The sequence below is a fragment of the Meles meles genome, chromosome 7, assembly GCF_922984935.1.
Source record: "Meles meles chromosome 7, mMelMel3.1 paternal haplotype, whole genome shotgun sequence".
Taxonomy (NCBI): Eukaryota; Metazoa; Chordata; class Mammalia; order Carnivora; family Mustelidae; genus Meles; species Meles meles.
In genome coordinates, this window is record NC_060072.1 from 122236953 (window position 1) to 122264604 (window position 27652).

At 44.6% G+C, this 27652-nt stretch overlaps 1 pseudogene; it reads right to left on the bottom strand.

Annotated features, from left to right (window-relative positions):
* Positions 1 to 961: 961 nt before the first annotated feature.
* LOC123947308 lies at positions 962 to 11067 on the bottom strand (annotated as a pseudogene).
* Positions 11068 to 27652: the final 16585 nt, after the last annotated feature.

The window sequence follows — 27652 nt, forward strand, 5'->3', positions numbered from 1 at the left end:
AGCAAACATAAAGTAAGATAGATGGTGAGTCTGGGGCAGGCAGTGGGGTAGTCGGGAGAGGAGAAAGGGACACTGTTAGAAGCTGAGTTGGGTCCCCCTCCCTCCTTAATTCAATATGACTGGTGTCCTTAAATGAAGGTAGATCGTGTGACTCTTGATCTTGAGTTTGTGAGTTCAAGCCCCACATTGAGTATAGGGTTGACTTTAAAAAAAAGTGATATCAAGAAGAGAAGAGACACATACACATGGAGGCAAGATGATGTGAAGACAGAAAAGGCCCTGTAACAATAGACGCAGAGATTGGAGGGACAATGCCACCAGCCAGGGTGGTTCCTGGAACCACCAGAAGCTGCAGCAGGCACGACAGGATCCTCCCCTAGAAAGGAGCACCCAGGCTCTGCTGACACCTTGAATTCGAATTTCCATCTTCCAGAACTGTAAAAGAATCCATTTTTACTGTGTCAAGCCACCCAGCTTGTTACACGATGCTATGGCAGCCTTAAACTAAGGCCTACAGGCACTAGGAGGGAAAATGAGGTAATACCAAAGCTACATTTCCTCTGCTTTATAGTTTTGGTTACAGCTGGCCCTGCTGTAACCTCCCTTTTGATTCGATGTAGTTAAGAAACCACAGTTGAACCCTGAGACTCCTCAGAGATGTGAGGAAGCATCTGGGCTCAGTAACAGTCCTGGAGAATGGTCTTAACCTAAACAATTGTGTTAACATTTCTCGTTCACGTGTGTGACTTGCTGAGACAGGATGAGAAAATCATGAGCAATGTGCCTTGAGTTCAGGCTTTCAAATGCCTAAGTCAGTGAAAGTAATGGGTCAGTCAGGCTCAGGGAGAGAAGTTGGCATGACTCGGTTTGAGATTTCACAAGATAATTAATACACAGTGATGACACAACACTTTTATTTCTAAGCTGTAAGCGAACATCATCTTTTCTCTTTACTGCGGTCCTTTGCATTGTTCTACAGGACAGGAGTCCTACCGTGGGAACAATGGCTAAGTAAGGGGAAGTCACTGTGGGTTTGGTGCTAGGAAGCCCCACAGGTGTTAGCCCACCTCAGAAAATCATCTGCAAAGAAGCGAAAGCCAGGGCATCTTAGTCCATCAGAGCAAAAGGCATGTGTGTGAAACCCTTTGAAGGGGCCTATTCACGTGGAAGTGTTGTTCAAACACCTGGGGTGGGTATGTGAGTTTCAGGCTCCACCGTGGTCTGTCAAGATGAGGTCAGATATGGTGGCGGTTATAGAGATATGATGGGTACAAGCCATCATAATGCCACTGGCGCCACTGCTCAATAGCTTCCCGGCTTCTCTCTTCTTGTTCTGGGGAACAGAGATAAAATGGTCATGTTAGCATGGAGAGGACTCTGCTCTGAGGAGAGCCATCAAGCTCTTGGCAGCCATTCTATCCAAACTACCTACCCTGTGGTGACATGAGCAAATGGTGCAGAACAGAACAAAATGTCTGAGCTGAAAGACCTGACAGAATGCTGAGTCACTTTGGGTGCCAAGCGTAGTCAGGAGGCAGAGCTGGTAACCAGTAGAGTCAAGATCAAGACCTATGTCCCAGCCTGTGCTCTTTCCCTTACACAGCCCATAAAGCAGGGAGAGGCAACGGAATAGGAATGAAGCATAAAGAGAACAGAACAGTAACGAAAAGAGACAACAGGCTTTATCGTTAAAAAATGACATCACGGAAGGAAATAACTGTCAACTTCAAGTGATGGCATTATGAGTAATTTTTTTTCTCAGACTCTGAAAATAAAATTACGTTTTAAGAACTACCCAGAAAGGTAAAGCAAAGTGGAAGTAAATGTGATAATCGTTGATTCTGGGTGGTGGTTATATGGGGGTTCACTGAACTATATACTTTCCCATGTGTTTGAAATTTTTCCAAGTAAAAGGGTAAAAAGAACAGAAAGGAGTTTTTAGTAAGAAAGTCTTGATTCTGCCGTCTATAATCAGCCATGTCTCTGAGTAACAACTTTGTTCAATTGTAGGATTAGGCTCCTGATGCCAAGTCCACACTGCTTGTTTTTGTTAGGGACCATAAAAGCACGAGCAGATTTCACAAGTCCCTCAGTGTGTAAAAGGCAACCCATAAGACTCCTCAAAAGGTAAACAGCATGACCACATAACCCAACAATTCCACTCCCTGTATGTACACCTAAGAGAAGTGAAAACAGGGACAAATGAATGGACTAACAAATAGTTATCCAAATACACACACATACATATGTATTATTCAGTCATAAATAGGAATGAAGTTCTAATAACATGCTACAGTATGTGTGAACCTTGAAATACGCTCTATGCCAGACACAAAGAGATGTGTACCGTGTGATTCCACTTCTATAAAAGACCTAGAACAGACAAATTGGTAGAGAACAAAATGTACTAGAGGTGAGCAGGGATTGTGGGCGATGGGGAGTTAACAGTTGCGTAATGGGTACAGAGGTCATCTCTGAGGTGATGCAAGGGTTCTAGGAATCCATAGTGTTGCTGGTGGCACAACAGTGTGAACGAGCCGAATGCCACTGACTTGACTTGAACACTTAAAAGTGGTGACGATGGCAGATTTTATGTAAATTTTACCACAGTTTTTAAGTGTTTGTGGAAAATGTTGGGAGGATCGGAAGTTCTAACAGAAAAAAATGGTATCAAGGATACAGACCCCCAGAAGTTGTACTTATTTTTTTCAAATGTGGGCTTCACCACCAAAAAGCCTGTGAACCTGACTTTGATGCTAGTGAACCTCATTTTCTGGAGCACTGGGCAAACAGGATGACCTGGTGACATCAGGATGCAGAGAAAATGTGTGTCTGTGTGGTCCTGTGTCTGTGTGGACCCCTTTGAAGGTCCATCACATGCCCTCGACAAGAAGGACCCCTTGTTACAGCTGGGTATTCAAGCATAATGGCTGCTGTGTATGTTTCCTTCCTCTTTGAGCTTGGAGTCATGCTACCCTTGATGCTGGAAATTGCCTTTGGGACTTAGTACCCCAGGACAGCCTGGAGCTTAGAGTCAGGCCCCAGCTGGAGCTTTGGGTCTTCCTACCTTTCTCAGGCCAGATCGGCTACTCTTTGCCAATCTTGAGAGCATGATTTTGGCATAGGAATTGATTTTTTTTCTCTAGGTCATGCCGTTTTCTTCATACACCATTTCACTTAGAAAAAGGGAAATTCTCCCTGACAAAGGCCCAAACATCATGGCTTTTGTGTAAGGGACCACCTGTGGCTGAGCATGTTTAGCCAAGCCAGGTGTCATGTGGCCAAGCCCAGATGGGCCGACCCAGGCTTCTGGCTTTGAAGGTGGAAGCAGACTTTGGCTCCCACACAGACCTCAGGGGTAGGAGCTCAACACACTGTTTATCCTGACACTTCCAGACGCAGAACTCAAAGGTATAAAGGCATCTTTGCCTCATCAAACTGGGGGTTTTGAGTAGAGAAATAGCCAGGAGCCATAGCTCTCCCAGAATAGCTCCGGTGTCCCGGATGGGCTGTTGGGGCTGCAAGATTGGCTTCTCAAGCTCTCAGGAAGGTCACCTGCCTAAACTTACACCTTCGGAAATCCTAGGCCTTTCATTTATCCACAGTCTTTCCTTAGCATTTGTTTTTAAGGGGAAATCCTAGCCTTTCATTTATCCACATTCTTTCCTTAGCATTTGTTTTTAAACCTGCAGCTGCTGCCATTTATTCTGAAAATAGGTGACATGGTCAGATGAAAATAGCCAATCGAAAAACAGGGTCCTGACTGAGGAGTATGTGGGGGCATCAGAGAAGAACTGAGTGTTCTGCCCTGGAGGAGAGGTTTCACCAACCCGTCTACCACAGCTGGTGCTGCCGCTCGGAGGGGTCAGAGGTGATGGCAGAGGAGGAGAATTGAAATGTGTTTCACATCAACATTTACCCTCTGGCAGGCTGGACCTGCTCCACCTCTGCCTCCTTTATTTATTCAGCTGCGGGGGCACTGGGGCAGGGAGGGCATGCTTTCCTTACCTCACTCTGTCCCATTGCAGGGACTAATTCCCAGATGGAAGAAGGTCCCCCGAGACCTCCATGCACCCGATCATCCTTCGTTTGTAAGAACAGTTCTTGGCTGGCAAAGATACCTTGGTTCAAATCCCTGACTAGCCATGGCACCTTGGATATTCAGGCACCCTTTCTAAGCCCGAGTTTTTTAAACAAAAACAGAAATTTTTAAGACCTGAGAACCTGGGTATAAGGGTTGGGTGGTTCAGAGCAGTGCCTGACAGAGCCGGTGCTCAACCAGTGACAAAAGCTCCAGTGTTACAACTCCTGTAAGCCCATGGCCTGGCCGGGGGTCTTCATCTCTGTGGACAAGGCCTCACGCCCCTGATTGCTGTCTCTCTGGCTTTGGTAGAGGACTGGTCATCCCTTGAGTGCTGGCCCCTCACCCTAATTCATTGTGAAAGGGAAAACAGTGAGTGTTCTCCAACCAGATGCTACGTATGGGGACTGGAAACATTTATAAATGCTCAAAATAAAGTCCTGTTATTAATACAGTGAGTTAACAAAACAAAACAAAAAAACCCTGAAGGAATTTTTCAGGCCACATACTCATATTTTAAATGCCTCTCCCCAAACTGTCCACCAAGGTAAACAACTGTCCAACAGAAATATTTTGCTTCTGAGTTACAACATCCTAGCACACAACACCCCCCCCCCCCCCGCCCCCAGGATGTTCCCAGGAAAGCTTGATTTGGTGGGATCCAAGCCCACCACCTGTTTGCAGGGCTCAGGTGCAACCTGTGAGCCACTGGGCATGACCTGCAGTCCTTGAGTACCTGGTGATTTTATCCTGTTCCCAAGAGAAGCCCTCAGAGAATGTTACCTCCCAAATCAACCAGAGCATACAAGCCAGGAGGCTCATGACATCAGAATGAAAATCAGGGACTTTCTCTAGCAAAGGTCACCTAAACTGGGGCCTTTTGTCTAAGCTCATATACATTCGGGAGCTTGCCCCGGAGCATTTTCTTCTGGAAGTGTGGGGGAAAGATGGAACAGAAATAAACATAAATAAACACTCTGGCTTGCTAGCCTCAGCCCTAATAAGTATTTCTGTGGGGTTTTGGTCTGAGTGACACTTGAAGACACTTAGTTGATGCAAAGTGCCATCCCATGCCATGGAGTCTGGTTCAAAAACAGCTCCTCTCTCTGCCCCCGCCCAGCCCACACCCAGCTCTCACCTCTGAGGCCTTGGTGAAATCAACATTGCCTGAGCTGGGTCAGGAGCCTTACCTGCCCTAGGGCTGAGGTAGGGAATCAAGTGTGTTGTTTGCTGGCAAGAGACGCTGACACAAAGCTGAGGCTTAGGAAAGACAAGAGCAGTTGCGCAAAGCCTATAAAACTTAAGAGCATGCCCGGCACTGTGAGTTGCTTTCTGAGGTCGGATTTCCTGGTCTGGTTACAACGATCAGATAAGATACTGATTAAAGGGGTGCCTATGTGGCTTAGTCAGACACTTAGTAAGCTCTTTGTCTGCCAAATAAGTAAGTTAAATCTTTAAAAAAAAAAAAAAAAGATACCGATGTTAGTGAATAGGTGAATGGAAGCCAGAGTGAGTAGTTCCTAGAGCTGTTATGTTGCTGTGAATCCAGCGGAGTTGAAAGTGAGTTTGAAATCTTTCCAACACACCTGTAACCAGAGCTAAGCCACTAGCATAGGCACTAAGACAGGGAACACAGGCCACCACCTCAGTCCCCAAGTGGGAGAAGATATGATCAGCCAAAAATTCCCTGAACCAGTGGAAATCTAGGTGTTGTGTCCTCTTCTGTTCCTTCTCAAGTTCTGTAGCCATTTGTGTGACTTTCTTCCTTCAAGACACCAGTAGATGTGAACTGAGGAAAGAGCCTCTCTTACCCCTCCCTCTTCTAATTCAAATTTAGGGAAAAGTGGAAGCAACTTTTTATTTTCCCCCAAAGGCCCACTTCCCCGAAGACACTGGCTGAAGAGCTCTTACCATCATTTTGCTCCTCCACGAAGTTCTCAAACTCCTTCCTTTGTTCCTCGTAATATTCTCTCCGCAGCTCGTCAGCCCGCAGCTTCTGCCTGTTCTCCGCTGGGAAATGGCAAGAAGCAAGATTTGCCTCCAAGAATGGGGGCAGAGGCACGCATTTAGGGGAACAGGAACACTGATCATTTGGCCTGAGAAACTTGAACGTGGTGGGGAGAGGTGGTTTGGGGGGGCTTCGTGAAGATGGTTTACTCCTGGCACAGACTTTAAAACTTGAAGGAACCAGGAACCCACCCCTTCCAAGCACCACGTTTTGCAAATGAGAAAAGCAGTTAGGCTTTACTCATAAAATTAGTGGTGCATCTGAGTATACTGGGCCAGTTAGAAACTAGAAATCCAATGATTAGAAATGAATTCTAGGAGGAATGATCAACTTAAAGTTTATTTCACATTGGGGACGCCTGGGTAGTTCTGTCAGCCAAGCATCTGCCTTTGGCTCAGATCATGATCTGAGGGTCCTGGGATCAAGTCCCACACTGGGCTCCTGATCCCATTGGGCTTCTCCCTCTCCCTCTGCCCCTCCCCTGCCTGTGTTCTCTCTCTCTCTCTCATGCACTCCCTCTCTCCAATAAACAAATAAAATCATTTTAAAATAGTAAAGTTAATTTCAAGTTAATACCTTCAAGTCCACCTTTGAGCAGCTGTCACAGCCAAAATGTGTGCCAGGAATAGATTAAAAAGGCAAGAAAGATTCTGTCCCGCTATTCTAGAGGCCTATAATCCAGATAAGGAGAAAAATACAAAAATGTCATACCCAGCAGAATGGCTGCTGTGATAGAAATGTATACAGGGCACAGTGATGTTGGGGGTGATAAAATGAGGTAGGAAGATCTGAGAGGATCCTTGGTATCCATGTGTCCTTAGGCTGTTCACTCCCTTTGTGTGGGCTGGCCTTGATGACTCTCTTCTAATGAACAGAAGTTGGCAGACATGACGGAATGTGGTTTTCTTCTTGGGCATCTCGTTCTGAGCAAAGCCAGCTGCCATGTTGTAAGCGGTCTTACAGAGAGGCCCACTCATGGCAAGAAACTGGTGGCCTTGACGGATAGTCAGCAAGGCATTGAGGCTTGTTCGAAGGCAGATCTTGCAGTCGGGCCTTGAGAGGACTACAGCCTGGGATAGGTGCTGAGCCTGAGGCCCCCAGTTAAGGCATATCTGGACTGCTGAGCAACTTAGGAGACAGTAAATATGGTTTTAAATTGCTAAATTCGGGGTCCATTGGTACACAGCAATAGGGAATTGGTCAGAATATGAGATGATCACATCAACTTCCTGATGTTGAAGATACCGACTTCTTGTATCCCTTATTTTGTAAAGCAATGCATTCTAGTAAAGTTGGCTATAAACTTCTTTTTAAAGATTTTATTTGAGAGAGAGAACAGGGAGAGGAGAAGGGCGAAAGGGAAAGAGAATCTCAAGCAGAGTCTACACTGAGCATGAAACCTGACGTGGGGATTTGATCTCATAACCCTGACAATTACCTTGATCTCATGACCCTGACCTTGAGCTGAAACCAAGAGTTGGACATGGTAACATTGGGGCGTATACCTCTGTGGTCAGAAGAAATACCCCCAGTGATAAGTGAAAACTGTCACCAAGAACGTATAAATATGGTGACCATTCCTTGGCAGTTGAACAGTGAAGCCCCCCCCCCCCCCCGGCAGCACCTTGAGCCCCAGCGGGAATCCCCTCCGCCCCCCACCCTGCCCAAACACCACATCACACTTAACCAGCAGGTGCAGCTGATCCTCACTTGCTTCAATTTAGCCTGAAAAAAATCTTTCTAGATTGGGAGATCTTTTGGTGTAAAATAGTTTCCAGGTTCATCTCTTTCTACCCTTAAATCTTGACCTCTTTGGTATGAGAGCTCTGGTCGTCTGAAGGAAATTATTGAAAACTCTTGTAGTATCAAAATAATTGCTTTTAACTGGGCTTCAACTGGACAAATCCACAACAGCAGGAAGGCCATGTCTGGTCCAGGAACTGTCCCTCAAGGACACCTCACACTCCTCTGGTATGATCACATCAGAGGGGAGACCAAGGCACCGTTGTCCCCATCAGCTTAACTGTGCAGGAAGTCAGGAGACCAGTGATGATGGAAGCAGAGAAACTGAGGAAGCCATTGGGTTCCTGCCCCACCCCATATTACAGTGGTGCTAGGACAAACAACGGAGCATTTCTTTGTGCAATAATTAATGCCATGAACCATCTGAAATGTTTGAAAGTTAAGGGGCCTGCAATAATAAGTGAATTAATTAAATACTTGTTATTTGTATTACATTATTTTATTTAACTCAGAGTAAAAAATCCAGTTATCTGTGAATTGGTCTCAGTGCAGATTTCTTAGGTAAACCCCACGCGTTTCCCACACTATGTCTTTACCAATATAGTTGTAGGATTCTTGAGTCTGGCAGAAGGAATTGGTTTTCCAGTCCTTCCCCAATACTTACGCCCCTTGCCCCATATCCACACATTTCTTAGGAGGGAATTGAGGCTCAGAGAGGTTCAGTGACCTAATCAAAGTCACACAGTTGGTCAAGGCATAGCTTGGGACAAACCAGAGCCCACACTCACTACTTGGCCCAGAACACACCTTTCACCTTACCATCCCCTTATGATGCACCCTGAGCTCCAATGTTGCTCCAGGTCCCAGAAACCCCATGGGGATGGGAGAGAAGGGGTTTGGAATGTAGGAAGCAAGTGCTTAATGAGCCATCACCAGTTCCTAAAGAAGAATCTTCCATTTCTATGGACTTCAAAAAAGAAGCTGTCTTCCCAAATTGCCTTTCTGGGTGTACGACAAATGGAACCCTTGACTCAGCAAGGGCTAGGAACAATTTAAGTCTTTGGACAAAATGCCATGCTGACACCGTGCATCGTGTACATCCCTTCTCAGGTTCTGTGTTTCATTCTGAGTGCCTCCTGTCGTCCTAAAGGAACCTCTTGCATCTTCACCCTGAAGCTTAGAGATGTCAGGTACCTTGTTTCCTGGTTCCAGATTCCAGCCTATCTGTGTCACTTGCCTGTGTCACTTGCCTTTTACCCAGCCTGAGACATAACTGAGCATTGTTCTCCTGTCCATGCATGGGACTCGCCCAGGGGACAGCAGGTGACCTCAGGCGCATCCTAACATCCTCACCAGGCTCCCCTGGACCCCCACGACTGACACACAGAGCTTCTGTTTGAGGTGAGGGACCTCTGGCTTCATCACACTCCTCGTGGTTCTGAATCAGCTTATGAGGATGGAAACTACTCCCTTCTCCTACAAGAAGAGGCCGCTTCTCTGATTTCCATCAAGAACTGCCTGGCCTTCATCATAGCCGTTCCTGTGTTTCTGGATGTTTGCTAACTTCTAAATCTCAGGTTGGGTGAGGCCTGGAGATTTTTCCAGTGTAATTCGTACTTATCCAGTTGGTTGGGGGCTGGTGGAAAGGAATTTCATCTCCACACATTTTCATCATTTGAAAACAGTCCTGTTATTTTTTACTGAGCAAGTAAGTCTTGCTGAGCGTGCCGAGGGACACAAAGAGTTTATTCAGACACACGCGTAAGTAATGAATCAAGCCACAGACTCAGAGACAGAACTCAGAGTCCTTGGAAGAATCTAGTTCAAGGGCAAAAAACTCAGATGCCTTCAAGGGTCGGCAGGTCCTGGAAATGAGGGTCCCTGCCAGGCAGGGGACGCCAGGCCCTACTTCAGACTAAGAGGGTGAGACACACTTAAACTCATAAGGCTTCCAGAGGCATTGGAAACCAAAATCAAAAATGAAAACAAAAACCTTTACTGGCTGAATACTACAATTTCAGGGGCTTATAAGTAAGGAAACTTGGGGCCAGGGAGAGGAAGGTGTCACCAACTCCACAGTCCCAGCTCCCAGTCCCAGGCGCCCTCTCCCCGCCTCTAGTGCTGTTGGTAGCTGTTGCGCATGGGGCGCTGTCTGATACCCCCAGAAAACACACATCTAGATACTGTGTTCCCTCCTGACTAGAACGTATTTCTGCTTCCGTTTGAAACTTCCTGAAATTGGGAGGCATCTCAGTCTCTATTAAGTGCTTTCGATATAGCACTGCCCCTTTTCATTCCTTACCCTGTCAGTGTAGTCCAAGATGTGACCCGCAGCTGAGGAAAAGTGGAATTCCTAATTCAGAGCCGCTATCACTTGGATATCCAATGGCCTAGGTGGAGGCCCTCCTTGGTCCCCTTGTAGTTCCCACATCCCAGCTGACTGTGAGAAAGGAATGGGAGGGGCAAGCAGAAGGCAGACCTCCAGCAAACTCACCATTGGCCTCGTCTTGGGATTTGGGAGACCGCTTGCCCCGCTTCTTGAGGAAATTGGAGGCATCTGATTCCTGCATGAAGATCTTCTGTTCCACATCTAAAACCCGAGAGAGGCCGGTCACAACGAACCTAGGCTTGCCAGGGCCACCGCAGCGGCTGGCCTACTGCGTTGCACCCAAGGGCCAGGTGGGTGGCCCTTGCACTCACCTTCCTGGGCCTCTTGTCTTGCCACCTGCTGGGTACCCACTGATGCACCAGTCCCCTCCTGCAGCACTGTGGGAGAGCACAGGGTGAGGGACGCAGCACCTCAAAGGGAGCCCTCACCCAGAGCTGGGCTGGAACAGTCCTTCCCCACCACTGTGACTTGCCAGGCCCCAGTGTGGGTCCCTGGAACCCTCACATCCCAGTTCTAGAGCGGTATCCCCAGGAAACCACCAAGTAAGCTGTTCTTTCTATGTTGTGTTACAATACACACACACACACACTCACACATACACACCAGGCACAGCCCTCTTAACAGTAAACAGCCCCTCTTTTTACCTGGACCAGCTGAACAGCCTCACCTAACACCAGTCCTCTCCATACTCACTGGTCAGGAGCACAGCAGCTGAGAGACAGGAGGCCAGAAAGAGCTGTCACCACGCCATTTTTGGAAGGGCTGAGGCTCTGGGAACCACAGGACAGAGAGGGTTCTACAGACCCTGAAGCCAGCCACCAGATTCCTCACGTCTGGGCCAGGCATGCCAGGTGGGAGGGAGGCAGGAGACCTGGGTGCCCGTAGCGGGGGGGGGGGCGTGGGAGGGGTCTCAGCTGCGGCTTCCATTGGCTGCTCCTCCTGAAGCACTGGAGATGTTTTTGGCGTCCTGCAGACCTTCACAGAAGCAGAACCTGTCGTCGTCAGGCCCCAGCTGAGACAGCTTTGGAGTGGCTTTTCCAGGATTCCGCACCCAAGGAGTTGCTGTTGGAATGCCCAGCCCAGTCTGCGATTCGAAAGACTCAAAGAGATCCTGGCATCTGCTTCAGGGGAGGTGGGGACCTTAGTCCTGGAGGCTGAAGCCTGTGGGGGGAAGAGAGCAGTCCTCAGTGGGAGACTGACTGAGATATCAGGCAAGGAAGGACCAGAAAGCCTAGAAGACTCCCTCAGGTAACCCTCACATACACACATAGGCTGTTACAACAGTAACCAGAGTGCCCCTTACTGTGACATATCCGTCAGCTTATGTTCACTGTCAAGCAAAACACAGACCTCTGTGGTGGGGTCCCAGTGCCCTTTCAAGACTGAGGAAAAGAGGCAGTCCGCCTTTCACTGCAGAGGGGAAACAGTGCACAGTGTGTGAAGAGCCCACAGCTGAGCATGTGTCTCTAGAAGGAGACAAAGGCACACCTCATGTAGGGGAGGAAGTGAGTTCCTAGAAGTGGGAACACCAATGGGATCAGAGCTCTGTGGGGCCATCAGAGTGATATGTTGGAGATATGTTCTTGACATTGTCATTTATTATGAACAATCCTCAACTCTTTGTGACTAGCTGAAGAGTTATACTTTACATTGCTTAGAGTTTTCTTAATGGCAACCATCACTAGACCAAGAGCACAGCCCACACCTACCGGAAGGTGTAAGGGAGAGGAGGGGAACCCATGGGAGTCATGTCCCCCAGTTGTCTCATCAGTTGGCTTCTTGCTCATACCTGGCATGGCAAAGTTAAATGAGGCCATTTTGAGGAAATGCAGGCCATTCAATAATAACAGAACCCAGGAACATTGAGGGTGGGAAATAGGCAGGACCGAAGTCATAGGAAGGAGTTTGGTTTCCATCTTTATGAGGCAGCCTAGTGTGTAGACTATAAGCACAGACCCTGGCCAGGCGCCCTGGACTCAACTGCAGCTCCAGCCTTGGCCAGCTGCATGGCCTTGGGCAAGTCATTTACCTCTCCATGCCTACTCCCCTCCTTTGTCATACAGACTGACATGAGGATTGGAGGTAACACATCCGAAGTCAGAATGATGCTTAACGGACATGGAGCATTGGATGTGTTTTTGCTATCATGACACAGTCATGAACCATTGAATGATTTTGAGCAGAGAAGTGACAGGAGGGTATTTTTAGAAACGCTATCGTCCCAGTGATGTGGAGCGTGGGAGGGATTAAGCACTAGGACTTAGGGAAGGCTTTTGCATTAATCCAGGTGGGAGATGGTGTCAGCAAAAGGCAGGAGGAGCAGGAATGGAGAAGACAGAACATTTCAAAAGACTGAAGAAAGAATCTGTAGAGCTCGACTGATTAGCTAGGGGCAGTGAGAGGCTGGGAAGTGTGCATTGGGGAACGGGGTGGTTGGATGGCAAGACCTCTCAGTGAGGTGGAGAACGCAGGAGGAAGTTCGAAGGAAATGCATTGGACAAGTCAAGTATCTGACACTTGTGGGATCTTCTAATGGCGAATCCAGTGCTCTTCTCATTTTCCTACAAAAGTAATTTTGTGAATATGTTAAACCATCACCACAATCAACTTTAGGACACTTTTATCGCCCCAATAAGACATCCCATACCCATTAGCAGTCACCCCCCAATTTTTTCAACCCCCAAAGCCCTAGGCAACCACTAATCTGCTCTCTGTCTCTGGTTTCCCTGTTCTGGGCATTCCATCTAATTGGAATCATACAATGTGTGATTCATTGAGACTGTATTCAAGGTTCATTTCTGTTGTAGCCCACATCAATACTTCATTTCTCCCTGCTACAGAATAATATTCTATTGTACATATATGCCATATTTTATTTATCCATTCATCACTTAATGGGCATTTGGGTTGATCCTACCTTTTGACTATCGTAAATGAGGTTGTTATGAAAATTTTGTGCACGGTTTTGAGTGGACATATGTTTTTATTTCTTTTGGGTAAATACCTGGAGCAGATGTTAGGTCACATGGTACTTTTGTACTTTCGAGGCACTTTCACATTATATTTTCCAACTTCATTTACTCATCTTCCTTCTCGAGTGTTCTGAGATCTCTTTGAGGAGAAGTTTCTAACTTACTCTATGGAAATGATGCCCAGCACAGAATAGGTACTTCATAAATGTTTATTGAATTAGTGAAAATACTCTTGAGTGAGGGCATTAAAAGGGGACATTTATAAGCTTATTTCAATGGGCCATTCATAAAAAGGTACCCACATGGGGACCCAGAATTTCTAAGTTAATGTATCACTGGGTCCAGGATTATTCTCAAACGGCACGAACAATTTTGTGGCACATTTATGGATTGCCTTAGAGGATGGCCAATTTGGCTGTAACATTCTCCTCAACTTGACCAAAGTTTATACAGTTTTCTTCCTTATGATAGGCCCCTGACCTCCCTTTTCTTAGAGTATTTACTTTAGAAAACTGCAACTGTAAATTCTTTCTCTGCCCCTTTGAAATCTATACAGATCTCTTCTAGTCTTGTGCTGCTCTTTCAATCCAGGATTGTCTTTCTTAGGGACCTGGGGACTTTCTTTTCAAAACGAAAATATCAAATGAGATAGCACCCCTATCTCCCAATCTCTGTGGGAGGAAAGACACCTGGCTTAGGTGGGCACCTTACTCCAACTGTGAAGAGCAGTTAACAAAATGCAGCCCACCCCACCCCACCTCTTAAAATCCCTCCAGGTCCTTGCTTCAGTGGAATTGAGTTTAGCATCACTCCTCTGTTACAATAGTCCTGAATAAAGTCTTCTTGGCCTGTTTAACTTTGTCTTTTACAATTTTAACTCTGACAAGGTCATCGGTTCAACATATCACCTGATCCACCGGGGCCTGTAGGCATGACTCATATAAGTGGAAATGACCCTTGGGGACGGTGTGTCCAGGTAAAATGGAATCACTAGATACTATGGCTCATGTTAAGTGTTCTTCCAAAACAAATATGTAAAAGCCCATTTTCTGCACCTAATTAAGAATATGTTATGCTCTGGAGTGCCTGGGTGGCTCAGTCAGTTGGGCTTCCAACTCTTGATTTAGGCTCAGGTCGTGATCTCAGATTCATGAGATCCAGCCCTGAGGCAGGCTCTGCACCCAGCAGAGAGTCTGCTTCTCCTTCTCCCTCTGCCCCTCCCCCTGTTCGCACACTCTCTCTGTCTCTAAAAATAAATAAATGGGTCTTTAAAAAAAAAATATATATATATATATATATGCATATATATATTTCATTTTCAATGGACTAATTATGTTACTGAGCCTGATCCCACTGCCCATTTGATAGGAAGAATTAAGGATTATACCAAAAGAGGTACTCATGACCCTGGGAACCAGGGGATCCCCAGGACTCAACTTCCTCAGGAGTCCCCATAGCAAATATAGATGAGCATTTTTCTGCTACCTCCTCAGGTCTCAGGAGTGGTGAGAATAAAACACCTTAGACGTGAATGTGAAGGCTTGTTTCTGGGGCAAGAGTGACAGTTTGTGAAAACGGTTTCAGCGTTTTTGATGTGCCTCTGGAGCTGACTGTGTTGACACAGCTGGGTGTGGAAAACGAGAGCTTCATGAGTCAGGACGTGTCTGAAACCTTCCTCATTTCTTATCTTCCTGTAAAAGGCATTCATTTCTCTAAGTGCCTAGCTAGAGTGTCATGGAGCTTCTTTACAGCTTTTCCCCTCCCATGTTACGGAATATTATTAGTCCCTATGAAAGTGGTTTCTAGAGGTCTCCCTGTAGAATTAAGTCTGAGAGGAGATGTCTGCATTCAGAAAAAGGCATGAAACATTCTATAGCTGCATAGAGTACTGCCAGGAGAGCACCCGTGTCCAGGTTGATATCAGCAGGCAAGCTGTGATGGCTATACTGTTACTAAAATATTAAAATACTTTCCTATTAGTCAGGACATGTCTGAAACATGAAAATGAAATGAACATGAACATGACAATGAAAATGAAAAATAAAATGAAAAAAATGAAAATTGCCACTTTCCTGAGCCATCTTCCCAAAGCCCTCTACTGCTGCCAGGGCTCCATGCTCTCCCCCAGAACCCATGCTTTCCACAATTCATTCTCAAAAAAAGTGATGATTGGCCCAGCAGGGAGCCTGCAAAACCCTGCTCTGCTCCCACAACCAGCCTTGATTCTGATTGATCAGTGCCTGTCCTGTGCCAGCTAAACGTATCGCCAATCACTCTGAACTTGGAACTTTCTGATTACTCACTGTTCCTCTGAACTTACCTTGTATTTTGTCTACCTCTTCTCTTTGTCACCTCTGTTCTGTTTTCTGTGTGATGTACTACCCCCAGCCACCATCAAAAGTTCCATACCGTGGGCACCTGGGTGGCTCAGTTGGTTAAGCACCTGACTTTGGCTCAAGTTACGATCTCAGGGTCCTGAGATCACCCCGTGTCCAGCTCCATGCTTAGCGGGGAGTCTGCTTCTCCCTCTCACTTCGCCCCTCCTCCTTCTTGTTCTTTCTCTCTGAAATAAATAAAATCTTTAAGAACAAAAATCCCATACCTACTACAAAGCAGGGCATATGTTAGGGTATATGTGTGAGAGAAGGATATGTATCAATTAGAAATGTTTTCAAGGACTTGGCCACGTGGTGTCATAATGGTTGTTGACAAGAGGAAGCCATTACAGTGTAGGCAACCAGATGCTCTACCAGAGGCGTTCTACTAACAGGTTCTCAGGCTTTGCTGATTCTTCTAGAATAGGGTATGGTAGAGTCAGTTATTGGTGTAAGGGAAAGGTGAGTTGACCCTCTTTTTCTGGAAGATCACCTTGAATGGATAGATCATAACTGTTCTGAAATTAATCACTTTGGCTGGCCTCAGTAGAGTGTATAAAAAGATCTTTAGTGCACTGAATGACAAAAACTGACCTAATCCTTTGTTAGAGGGGAAGGAAAGGAAGAGGATGGGGTGTAGAGGTGTTTCGGGTCTGTGGAGGGGAACCTTGGGCAGGTCCTGACTGCTTTACTTGGGCTTCTTATTCATGGTTCCAGAAAGAGCTGGTCACTAAGATTGCTGAGATTCATTACCCCTTGGGATTAAGACCCTAGACTGAGAGGATCCCGGGGCCCATCTCTCCACCAGAGATATGAAGTGAAGGACTTTTGCTCTACTACCTATGGTAGCCACTAGAGCAGGGTACTTAGCCACTCCCATCTTGCCTCCATCATGGCAGCCTGTGCCCCCATCTCCAGAAGCCTGAGCCTTCTGGCTGAGACCTAGTTTCTCCCACCTTTGCCAGCAGCCTCTTGCCTCTTAACCTAAGAGACTGAACCACTGCCCATTTCCTGCACTTGTTCATGCTTTGGTAGTGACACTTTGGGGTCTGGGGTCATTGGTGTATCACAGCCCAAATCTTCACTGCTCAGAAGTTGACCTGTCAGGAATTTAAAGAGCATCCTGGTCAGAGTGGCTCAAAACCCATCCTAAAAATGACCCTTTAGGGGAAGAAGTCCACTGCTAAGGATTTATTGCTCTAGGACATGATAACAGCTTATCGAGTGCAGCTACTTTAGATACCAAAGACTTGACCCAGCTAGCAAGACTTGGGTACATCTCACCAAGGCCAGATTCCAGCACAAACCCCAGTCTCACCAGGCCACCACCCCAAGACCAAACTCCCAAGATGCAGCCAAAGCAGATCCCCAACGTAGAGCAGGGTAGAGACTAAATTTCTGGACTGTACCATAATCCTCAGATGAAGGGACTCAAATGTTCTCACCCTTGGATGGATGGAGATGCATTCACTTTGCTCTGAAGGCCTAGAGATAGGGACCTCACATTTGACTGCACACTCAGATCTCCCTGGTGCTGTAAAAATACACAGTGCCTGGGCCTCAACCTCTGTGTGTGTGTGTGTAATCAATAAGTGCTGATTAAAAATCCCTGAATTTATTTTTTGCCAGATTTTTTGAGGTATAATTGACAAATGGAAGTTGCCTGTATTTAACCTGTACGACTGTTTTGATGTATACATTGTGGAATAATCATCATTATCAAGCTAATTAACATATCCATCACCCCATCTTCTAAGGTTCTTGTTCAGTTTATGTGAGGTCTGAACACCAGTATTTTTTACAAACATTTGAGGTGGTTATAATGAACAGCTAAGGTTGGGAACTGCTGGTGCAAGTATATATATCTACTGCTCATACATGTGTACAGATGTACATGCATATATATATACACACACACATTCAGAGACTGATCCAAATTTTTTTAAAGATTTTATTTATTTGAGAGAGGGAGAACAGGAGTGGGGAGAGGGAAACACAGACTCCCTGCTGAGTGGGGAGCCCAATGGGGGGGCTCGATCCCAGGACCCCAAGATCAAGATCTGGGCTGAATTCAGATGCTCAACTGACTGAACCATCCAGGTGTTCCTCCAGTTTTTTATTAATGTGTGTGTGTGTGCATGTGTGTGTTGAAAAGATTGTAATGGAATGGTCTTGATTTTCTTCCTTTAGTTTTTTTGGGTTCTTTTTTTCAAGTTTTGTACAGTGGTCATACAATCATTTCTAATCCCAAGGAAAAAAGCCAAAGTGCTATGTTTAAAATAACTTTACTTTCTAGATCAAGCTCAGCTCTCTGTATGACCCACTTCAACACCCATCTGATTTCTCCCCCCTGAATTCCTCCCAGCCTGTGACCACTCCAGTGCACCCATCCCTTCATGGAGACTACAGATGCTTGTTCTCTGTTCCATGTTGGTATCGCGCCTCTCCCTAGCCACAGAGTGCCCAGAGTGCAGGGTCTGGCATGTCTTTGCAGGAACAGAGGTATTATTGATAACCTGGGCCTGAGCTGGTGCCAGGAGTCGTTCAGTTCTCTGAACAAAGGCGCTCTCTCTCTGTCTCTGGAGATGAAACACAGAATGGCTTTCTGGTCTCCGGATGGGCTATCTAGGAGAACGGAAGGGAAAGGATGCATTGGCACGGTCTGTGGAAGAACATACAAATGAGGTCTGTGGGATAAGAAGTGTGGGCCAAGCTGGCTAGGGTCCCTGTCTGTCCAGGAATCTGGTGAGTGTATGGCTTGTATTCTGAGCTCTCCACAGTTCTGGCAGCTTGGCACGTCTTAAGGCAGACCCGGGGAGGAGAGGAACTGAGCCGTGTCAGGAAGTCTGGGCAGCAACGAGAGGAAAATAGGCACAGAGGGCCCTGTCTTGCCATCCTCGTGGGGATGGCTTTGAAGGCAAGCCTCTGTGGGGGCTCTACTAGGCTAAGTCCTGCATGGCAGGCCTGGGAAACCAAAGGGACTGGAAATGGAGGTAAGACCACAGCCTTCTTCCTCCTAGTAGATGTCAAAGTGCATCTAACTTGGAAGAAGAAAGCATCATCTTCTGTGACTTCCCAGTTGTACCCCAGCACTGGGGAATATATTAGGCTGTAGCTTCCCTAAAGTTTGGACACACTAGCACTACAAAATGCTCGAAAATGAAAGGATTACAGAGTCAAATAAATTTGGGGATCAGATTCACAAGGCAGAAGCGTATTAAAGATTCTGACATGTCCTGCAGCTAGAAAATTCCAGCATCCCTCCAAATTTAATTTACCATACCATCTTTATTCATGGAGCACCTATTTAAATATAGGGCCTGCTTTGGGAAGATCTGAATTGGTTACTTTATGGCAAGAGAGTCCATAGCTAGAGTGGCATTTGTCAGTAACTCAATTCCGTTTCCAAGAAAAGGCATAAATTGGGGTACCTGGCTGGCTCAGTCAGTAGAGCATGTGACTCTTGATCTCAGGATTGTAAGTTCAAGCCTAATGTTGGGTGTAGAGATCACTTAAAAATAAAATCTTGGGCGCCTGGGTGGCTCAGTGGGTTAAGCCTCTGCTTTCAGCTCAGGTCATGATCTCAGGATCCTAGGATCGAGCCCCACATCGGGCTCTCTGCTTAGCAGGGAGTCTGCTTCCCGCTTCCCCCACCTGCTGCATGTGATCTCGATCTCTGTCTCTCTGTCAAATAATTAAATAAAATCTTTAAAAAAAAATAAAATAAAATCTTTTAAAAAGAAGAAGAAAAAGCATAATTTAATAAATATTACATATTTGGGTCACTGCTCTGCCCTCAAATAATATACTGGCCAATTGACAGATTAACTGGCAACAGGTCTGATGTTTGAAGGAGAAGAAAGAGGGATGTAGGGTGGCATTTTAGCTCTGTTACCAGTTAGCCGAACAGATGTGTAGAAGCCATATCATATTTCTGGGTCTCATTCTCCTCATCTGTAGAAAGAAAGATAAATTTAGTGAACTTTAAGTTTCCTTCTATTCAGATGTTCTCTGATTCTAAAGTCAGAATAAAAAGTTTTATCTCGGGGGAGTCAAGATGGTGGGGAAGTAGGAGGAGGCACCATTTCAACCTGTACCCTAAAGTGAGCTGATTACCTACCAAAGAACTCCGACCACCCATGAAATCAGCCTGAGATCAGAATTATACACGTCTGGATCTCTACAGGAGCAGAAGACGCCAGTGGCAGGTAAAGCAGACTGGGAGCCTCGGACTGATATCGGAAGATAAACAAAAGGGGGAGGGAGCCACCAGAGGTCACCAATTGGAAAGTAATACCCCAACACGAGAGTGCCCTTCGTCTGGGGACCAGCATTAACTTGGAGTCTGGTTGAAAGCACTCAAAAAACAGAGCAAAGGATCGCGGGGGGTAATAGTGGGAACCTGGGCGGTTAGGGTCAGGGACCTAAGTCCCCCGACCCAGGACAGCCTTCCCTGGCGCTGAGCCAGAGAGAATGGGGCGGAGAAATCAGGTCTCCGTCCCTAAGCCGCCAGTGCGCCTGAACGCCAGCGCGCCCGAGAACGAGTGGGGTCTGGCTCCCATGAGGGGCTGGGAGCCTGGCCAGACAGCAAACCTGAAACGCGCGTCCCACACCCTCCCTTGGGATACGTGCTCACAGGCGGTAGCCTGGAGCTCTGGCATCTGGAAAAACCAGACATTCCCAGCCCGGGACAGCGGGAAAATCTCAGTGTGCGATCTCTGCTCGGAATCTCTCTGGTGGTCTGGAGCTGCCTAGACACCCACCGCTGCCCTGGTTTTGGGTACAACGAGGAGCTCCTGCATCCCCAGGGACAGTGACTCAGAACCGACTCAGCCAGCAGCTTTTCCAAAACATTCTGGGGCTTCTCTCTGAGAGGGAGGTCGGGGTGCAGTTTGCTCTCCTCTAAACCTCCAAAAACCATGAAAAGCTGTCAAGGCGAGAGAAAGCAGATGAAAGAACATAAAAACCCCCAGAGAACAAAAGCCTGAAAAAAACAGTTTCCTCAGAGCTCACCCCCTTGAGGGGAGCAGGAGGACCTAACTCAGGGAACAACATTGTCTGAAAACCCACGTGGCAGGCCCCTCCCCCAGAAAACCAACCAGGAAGGAAGAAAAAAAAAAAAAAAAAGACTACAAGAGAGCAACCACCACTACTTCATAAATACAACTTTTATTTTTAACTCTTTACCAATATTCTGGTTCTTTTTTTTTATACATACAGATAATTTTTTAACCTATTTACCACCACACTGAGATGTCCAGTACATCAAATTCTTTAATAACCTTCTAACCTGAACTTTTTGATACATACACCCGTGGTTTTCTTTTGCTTTTCTATTTTTTTAATTCTTTTTTAATTTTAACTTAGTTTAGTCTAGTTTATTCTTTTTTAATTTTTATTTTCTACTATACATATAGAGTTAAACTTCAAGGTAATCCCCTTTCCCCAATCAATGCTACCCCTATACGCAAACAAGTTTCTAATCCCCCTGTAACTTAGGAAAGTTGAGTCCCTTAACAAAAACATCAAGATACCTTCAGGAAGAATCAAAATACCCTTCCTCACCCACACTGAGAATTTATAACCACTCTCCCAATTTTTCCTTCTGTCAGTGTTTCTGTGAATTTGTGTTTGTCCTGATAATATATAAATCTTATACTTTGCGTTCTTTCTGATGAGGTTCTTCCCTTTTTTTTGCTTATATATATATATTTTTTTCTCTTGTCATATACTTTTTTTTTTAAAATATTTTATTTATTTATTTGACAGACAGAGATCACAAGTAGGCAGAGAGGCAGGCAGAGAGAGAGAGAGGAGGAAGCAGGCTCCCCGCTGAGCAGAGAGCCCGATGCGGGGCTCGATCCCAGGACCCTGAGATCATGACCCGAGTCAAAGGCAGAGGCTCAACCCACTGAGCCACCCAGGCGCCCCCTCTTGTCATATACTTTTATCAGTCTTTTTATTTGTCTGTTTTTGTTTGTATACTTCATAAATCTAACCTTGTGGCCCATTTGGGCTGAGCCTTCTCTTTTCCCTTTTTTTCCTATCTCTCTCTCTCTCTCTCTCTCTCTCTTTCCCTTTTTTCTTTCCCCCTTCTTTTTCTTTCTTCTTCTCTATTTCTTTTTCTTTTCTTTTTTCTCTCATTTGGGTGGGGAATCCTGATTGCACAGAAGCGTTCCAGGGTGCACATTCACTGCACCACAATTGATAAGTCCAGCTGCATCTGTTCAGTCATTTCTTTCCAAAATGACTAGGAGGAGGAATACCCAACAGAAGAAAAATACAGAGGATGGGCCGTCTGCAACAGAGCTAATGGCTATCGACATAGACAATATGTCAGAAAAGGAATTCAGACTAACAATTATCCAGGCAATAGCTAGGTTGGAGAAAGCCATGGATGACCAAAGAGAATTGATTAGGGCAGAACTGAAAGCCACCAGGGATGATGTTCACAATGTTAGTGCAGAACTGAAAGCCACCAGGGATGATGTTCAAAATGCTCTCCATGAGTTCCAATCCAATCTAAACTCTCTAAAAGCTAGGGTAACTGAGACAGAAGATAGAATTAGTGATCTGGAGGACAAACAGATAGAGAGAAAGGATCAGGAGGAAGCCTGGAACAAACAGCTCAGAAGCCACGAAAACAGAATCAGGGAAATAAACGATGTCATGAAACCTTCCAATGTCAGAATTATTGGAATCCCTGAAGGGGAGGAAAAAGAAGTCTAGAAGATATAGTGGAAGAAGTTGTCTATGAAAATTTTCCCAATCTCACGAATGGAAACAACGTTCATGTACTAGAGGCAGAGAGATTTCCTCCCAAGATTTTAGATTCTCGAAAGTCCTCACAACACCTTATAGTTAGAATGAGGAATTATGTTTCAAGAGAGACCCTCTTAAAAGCAGCTAGGACAAAAAAGCTCCTTACATACAGAGGAAAGCCCATTAGAATAACATCAAACTTTTTCACAGCGACCTGGCAAGCCAGGAAGGGCTGGCAAAATATATTCAGAGTACTAAATGAGAAGAACATGCAACCAAGAATACTCTATCCAGCAAGACTGACATTTAAAATGGATGGAGAGATAAAGAGTTTCCAAGACCGGCAAGGCTTAAAAGACTATGCAACCACCAAGCCGACACTGCAGGAAATATTAAGGGGGGTCCTATAAAAGAGAAAAAATCCTAAGAATATCATTGAACAGAAATATAGAAATGATCTACAGACAGAAAGACTTCAAAGGCAACATGACATGAATCAAAACCTATCTCTCAATAATCACTCTCAATGTGAATGGCCTAAATGCGCCCATAAAATGACACAGGGTCGCAGATTGGATAAAACGACAGGACCCACCCATATGGGTCCATACAAGAGGCCCATTTTGAACCTAAGGATACACCCAGACTGAAAGTGAAGGGATGGAGAAGCATCTTTCATGCCAATGGGCCTCAAAAGAAGGCCGGGGTAGCGATTCTCATATCAGATAAATTAGATTTTAAACTAAAGACTGTAGTCAGAGATACAGTCAGAGATACATAATTCTTAAAGGGACTATCCACCAAGATGATCTAACAATTGTGAATATCTATGCCCCCAATATGGGAGCACCCAATTACATAAGAAAACTATTAATCAAGATAAAGAGTCATATTGATATGAATACAATAAAAGTAGGAGATCTTAATACACCTCTCTCAGAAATAGACAGATCATCGAAGCAGAAAATTAATAAAGAAATAAGAGCATTGAATGAAACATTGGACCAGATGGACCTCATCGATGTATACATAACATTCCACCCTAAAACAACAGAATACTCATTCTTCTCAAGTGCACATGGAACCTTCTCCAGAATAGACCACATACTGGGTCACAAAGCAGGACTCAACCGATACCAAAAGACTGACATTATTCCCTGCATATTCTCAGATCACAATGTTTTGAAACTGGAACTCAATCACAAGGAAAAGTTCAGAAGGAACTCAAACACCTGGAAGCTAAAGACCACCTTGCTTAAGAATGCTTGGATCAACCAGGAGATCAAAGATGAACTTAAACAATTCATGGAAAGCAATGAGAATGAAGACACCTCGGTCCAAAACCCATGGGATATAGCAAAGGCGGTTCTAAGGGGGAAATACATAGCCATCCAAGCCTCCCTCAAAAACACTGAAAAATCCAGAATACACCAGCTGTCTCTACACCTTAAAGAACTGGAGAATCAACAACAAATCAAACCAACTCCACATGCAAGAAGGGAAATAATCAAGATTAGAGCAGAGATCAATGAGGTAGAAACGAGAGATACAGTAGAACATATCAATGAAAGTAGAAGCTGGTTTTTTGAAAGAATCAATAAGATTGATAAACCATTGGCCACACTTATCCAAAAGAAAAGAGAGAAAGCCCAAATTAATAAAATTATGAATGAAAAGGGAGAGATCACAACTAACAGCAAGGAAATAGAAACAATCATCAGAAATTATTACCAACAGTTATATGCCAATAAGCTCAGCAACCTAGATGAAATGGATGCATTCCTGGAAAACTACAAACTCCCAAAATTGAACCAGGAAGAAATTGACAATCTGAATAGACCGATATCTAGTCATGAGATTGAAGCAGTGATCAAAAACCTCCCAAAAAACAAGAGCCCAGGACCTGACGGATTCCCGGGGGAATTCTACCAAACTTTCAAAGAAGAAATAACACCAATTCTCCTGAAGCTGTTCCAAAAAATTGAAGCAGAAGGAAAACTTCCAGACTCTTTTTATGAAGCCAGCATTACCCTGATCCCCAAACCAGGCAAAGACCCTACCAAAAAGGAGAATTTCAGACCAATATCACTGATGAATATGGATGCAAAGATTCTCAACAAGATCCTAGCAAACAGGATCCAGCAGCACATTCAAAAGATTATCCACCATGACCAGGTGGGATTCATCCCTGGGTTGCAAGGTTGGTTCAACATTCGCAAATCAATCAGTGTGATAGAACACATCAATAAGAGAAGAGAGAAGAACCACATGGTCCTCTCAATTGATGCAGAAAAAGCATTTGACAAAATCCAGCATCCGTTCCTGATGAAAACGCTTCAGAGTATAGGGATAGAGGGAACATTCCTGAACTTCATCAAATCTATCTATGAAAGACCCACAGCAAATATCATCCTCAATGGGAAAAAGCTTGCAGCCTTCCCGTTGAGATCAGGAACACGACAAGGATGCCCAATCTCACCACTTCTCTTCAACATATTAGAAGTCCTAGCAATGGCAATCAGACAACAAAGAGAAATCAAAGGTATCCAAATTGACAAGGAAGAAGTCAAACTCTCTCTCTTCGCAGATGACATGATTCTTTATATGGAAAACCCCAAAGACTCCACCCCCAAACTACTAGAACTCATACAGCAATTCAGTAACGTGGCAGGATACAAAGTCAATGTACAGAAATCAGTGGCTTTCTTATACACCAACAATGAAAATACAGAAAGGGAAATTAGAGAATCGATTCCATTTACTATAGCAACAAGAACCATAAGATACCTGGGCATAAACCTAACCAAGGAGGTAAAGGACCTATACTCGAGGAACTACAGAACACTCATGAAAGAAATTGAAGAAGACACAAAAAGATGGAAGACTGTTCCATGCTCTTGGATTGGAAGAATAAACATTCTTAAAATGTCTATACTGCCTAGAGCAATCTATACTTTTAATGCCATTCCGATCAAAATTCCACCGATATTTTTCAAAGAGCTGGAGCAAATAATCCTAATATATAATAATAAATAAATACATAATAAATAATAATAATAATATAATATAATATTAATTATAATATTAATATAATATAATATAATATAATAATATATAATATAATATAATTAATATAATAATATAATAATAATAATATAATAAATAAATATATAATAATAAATAATCCTAAAATTTGTATGGAGCCAGAAGAGACCCCGAATTGCTAAGGAAATGTTGAAAAACAAAAACAAAACTGGCGGCATCACGTTACCCGATTTCAAGCTTTACTACAAAGCTGTGATCACCAAGACAGCATGGTACTGGCATAAAAACAGACACATAGACCAGTGGAACAGAGTGGAGAGCCCAGATATGGACCCTCAACTCTATGGTGAAATAATCTTCGACAAAACAGGAAAAAATATTCAATGGAAAAAAGACAGTCTCTTCAATAAATGGTGCTGGGAAAACTGGACAGCGATATGTAGAAGAATGAAACTCGACCATTCTCTTACACCGTACACAAAGATAAACTCAAAATGGATAAAAGACCTCAACGTGAGACAGGAATCTATCAGAATCCTAGAGGAGAACATAGGCAGTAACCTCTTCGATATCAGCCACAGCAACTTCTTTCAAGATATGTCTCCAAAGGCCAAGGAAACAAAAGCAAAAATGAACTTTTGGGACTTCATCAAGATCAAAAGCTTCTGCACAGCAAAGGAAACAGTCAACAAAACAAAGAGGCAACCCACGGAATGGGAGAAGATATTTGCAAATGACAGTACAGACAAAAGGTTGATATCCAGGATCTATAAAGAACTTCTCAAACTCAACACACACAAAACAGATAATCATATCCAAAAATGGGCAGAAGATATGAACAGACACTTCTCCAACGAAGACATACAAATTGCTATCAGACACATGAAAAAATGTTCATCATCACTAGCCATCAGGGAGATTCAAATTAAAACAACATTGAGATACCACCTAACACCAGTTAGAATGGCCAAAATTAGCAAGACAGGAAACAACGTGTGTTGGAGAGGATGTGGAGAAAGGGGAACCCTCTTACACTGTTGCTGGGAATGCAAGTTAGTGCAGCCACTTTAGAGAACAGTGTGGAGATTCCTGAAGAAATTAAAAATAGAGCTTCCCTATGACCCTGCAATTGCACTGCTGGGTATTTACCCCAAAGATACTGATGTAGTGAAAAGAAGGGCCATCTGTACCCCAATGTTTATTGCAGCAATGGCTACGGTCGCCAAACTGTGGAAAGAACCAAGATGCCCTTCAACGGATGAATGGATAAGGAAGATGTGGTCCATATACACAATGGAGTATTATGCCTCCATCAGAAAGGACGAATACCCAACTTTTGTAGCAACATGGATGGGACTGGAAGAAATTATGCTGAGCGAAATAAGTCAAGCAGAGAGAGTCAAGTATCATATGGTCTCACTTATTTGTGGAGCATAACAAAGAACATGGAGGACATGGGGAGATGGAGAGGAGAGGGAGTTGAGGGAAACTGGAAGGGGAGATGAACCATGAGAGACTATGGACTCTGAAAAACAGCCAGAGGGTTATGAAGGGGTGGCGGGGGGGTGGGGGGGGGGGTGGGAGGTTGAGGAACCAGGTGGTGGGTAATAGGGAGGGCACGTACTGCATGGAGCACTGGGTGTGATGCCAAAACAATGAACACTGTTATGCTGTAAATAAACAAATAAAAATAAATAAATTTAAAAAAAGAAAAAAAAGACTGTTTATGTTCTCGATACAATATTTTGTCAGTTACAAATTTTTAAATTCTTCATTCAAGGTTTCAAAGATATTCTCTATTTTCTTATATGAGTGTTATATAATCCACCTTGAACTGATTTTCGTGTATGGTATGAGATCAGAGCCAACATACTGGTTCTTCTCCTTACAGATATCCAATTGTTCCAGCACCATTTGATGGTGCTTTCTCCATAGCATTGCTTTGCTGCGTCGGTCAAAAATCACCTGTCTCTGTGAGAGTATTGTGTTCCTTTGATCGGTTTGTCTCCCTTAATTCAATAACAATTGTCTTGATTTCTGTCACTTTTTAGGTCTTAACAGTGCATGGCATAAGACCTCCAACTGTGTGTTTCTTCTTTTGCTATTCTGCATGCTTCTCTACTTCCATATACATCTTAGAAGGACTCTAGGGAGATTAATTTGGGGAGAATTGCAATCTTAACAGTATTGGGTCTTCCAATCAGGGGCATAATGTTCCTTTCCATTTATTTTGATCCTCTAATGCCTTGCAGCAATGTTTCTTACTGTTCTGTAGAG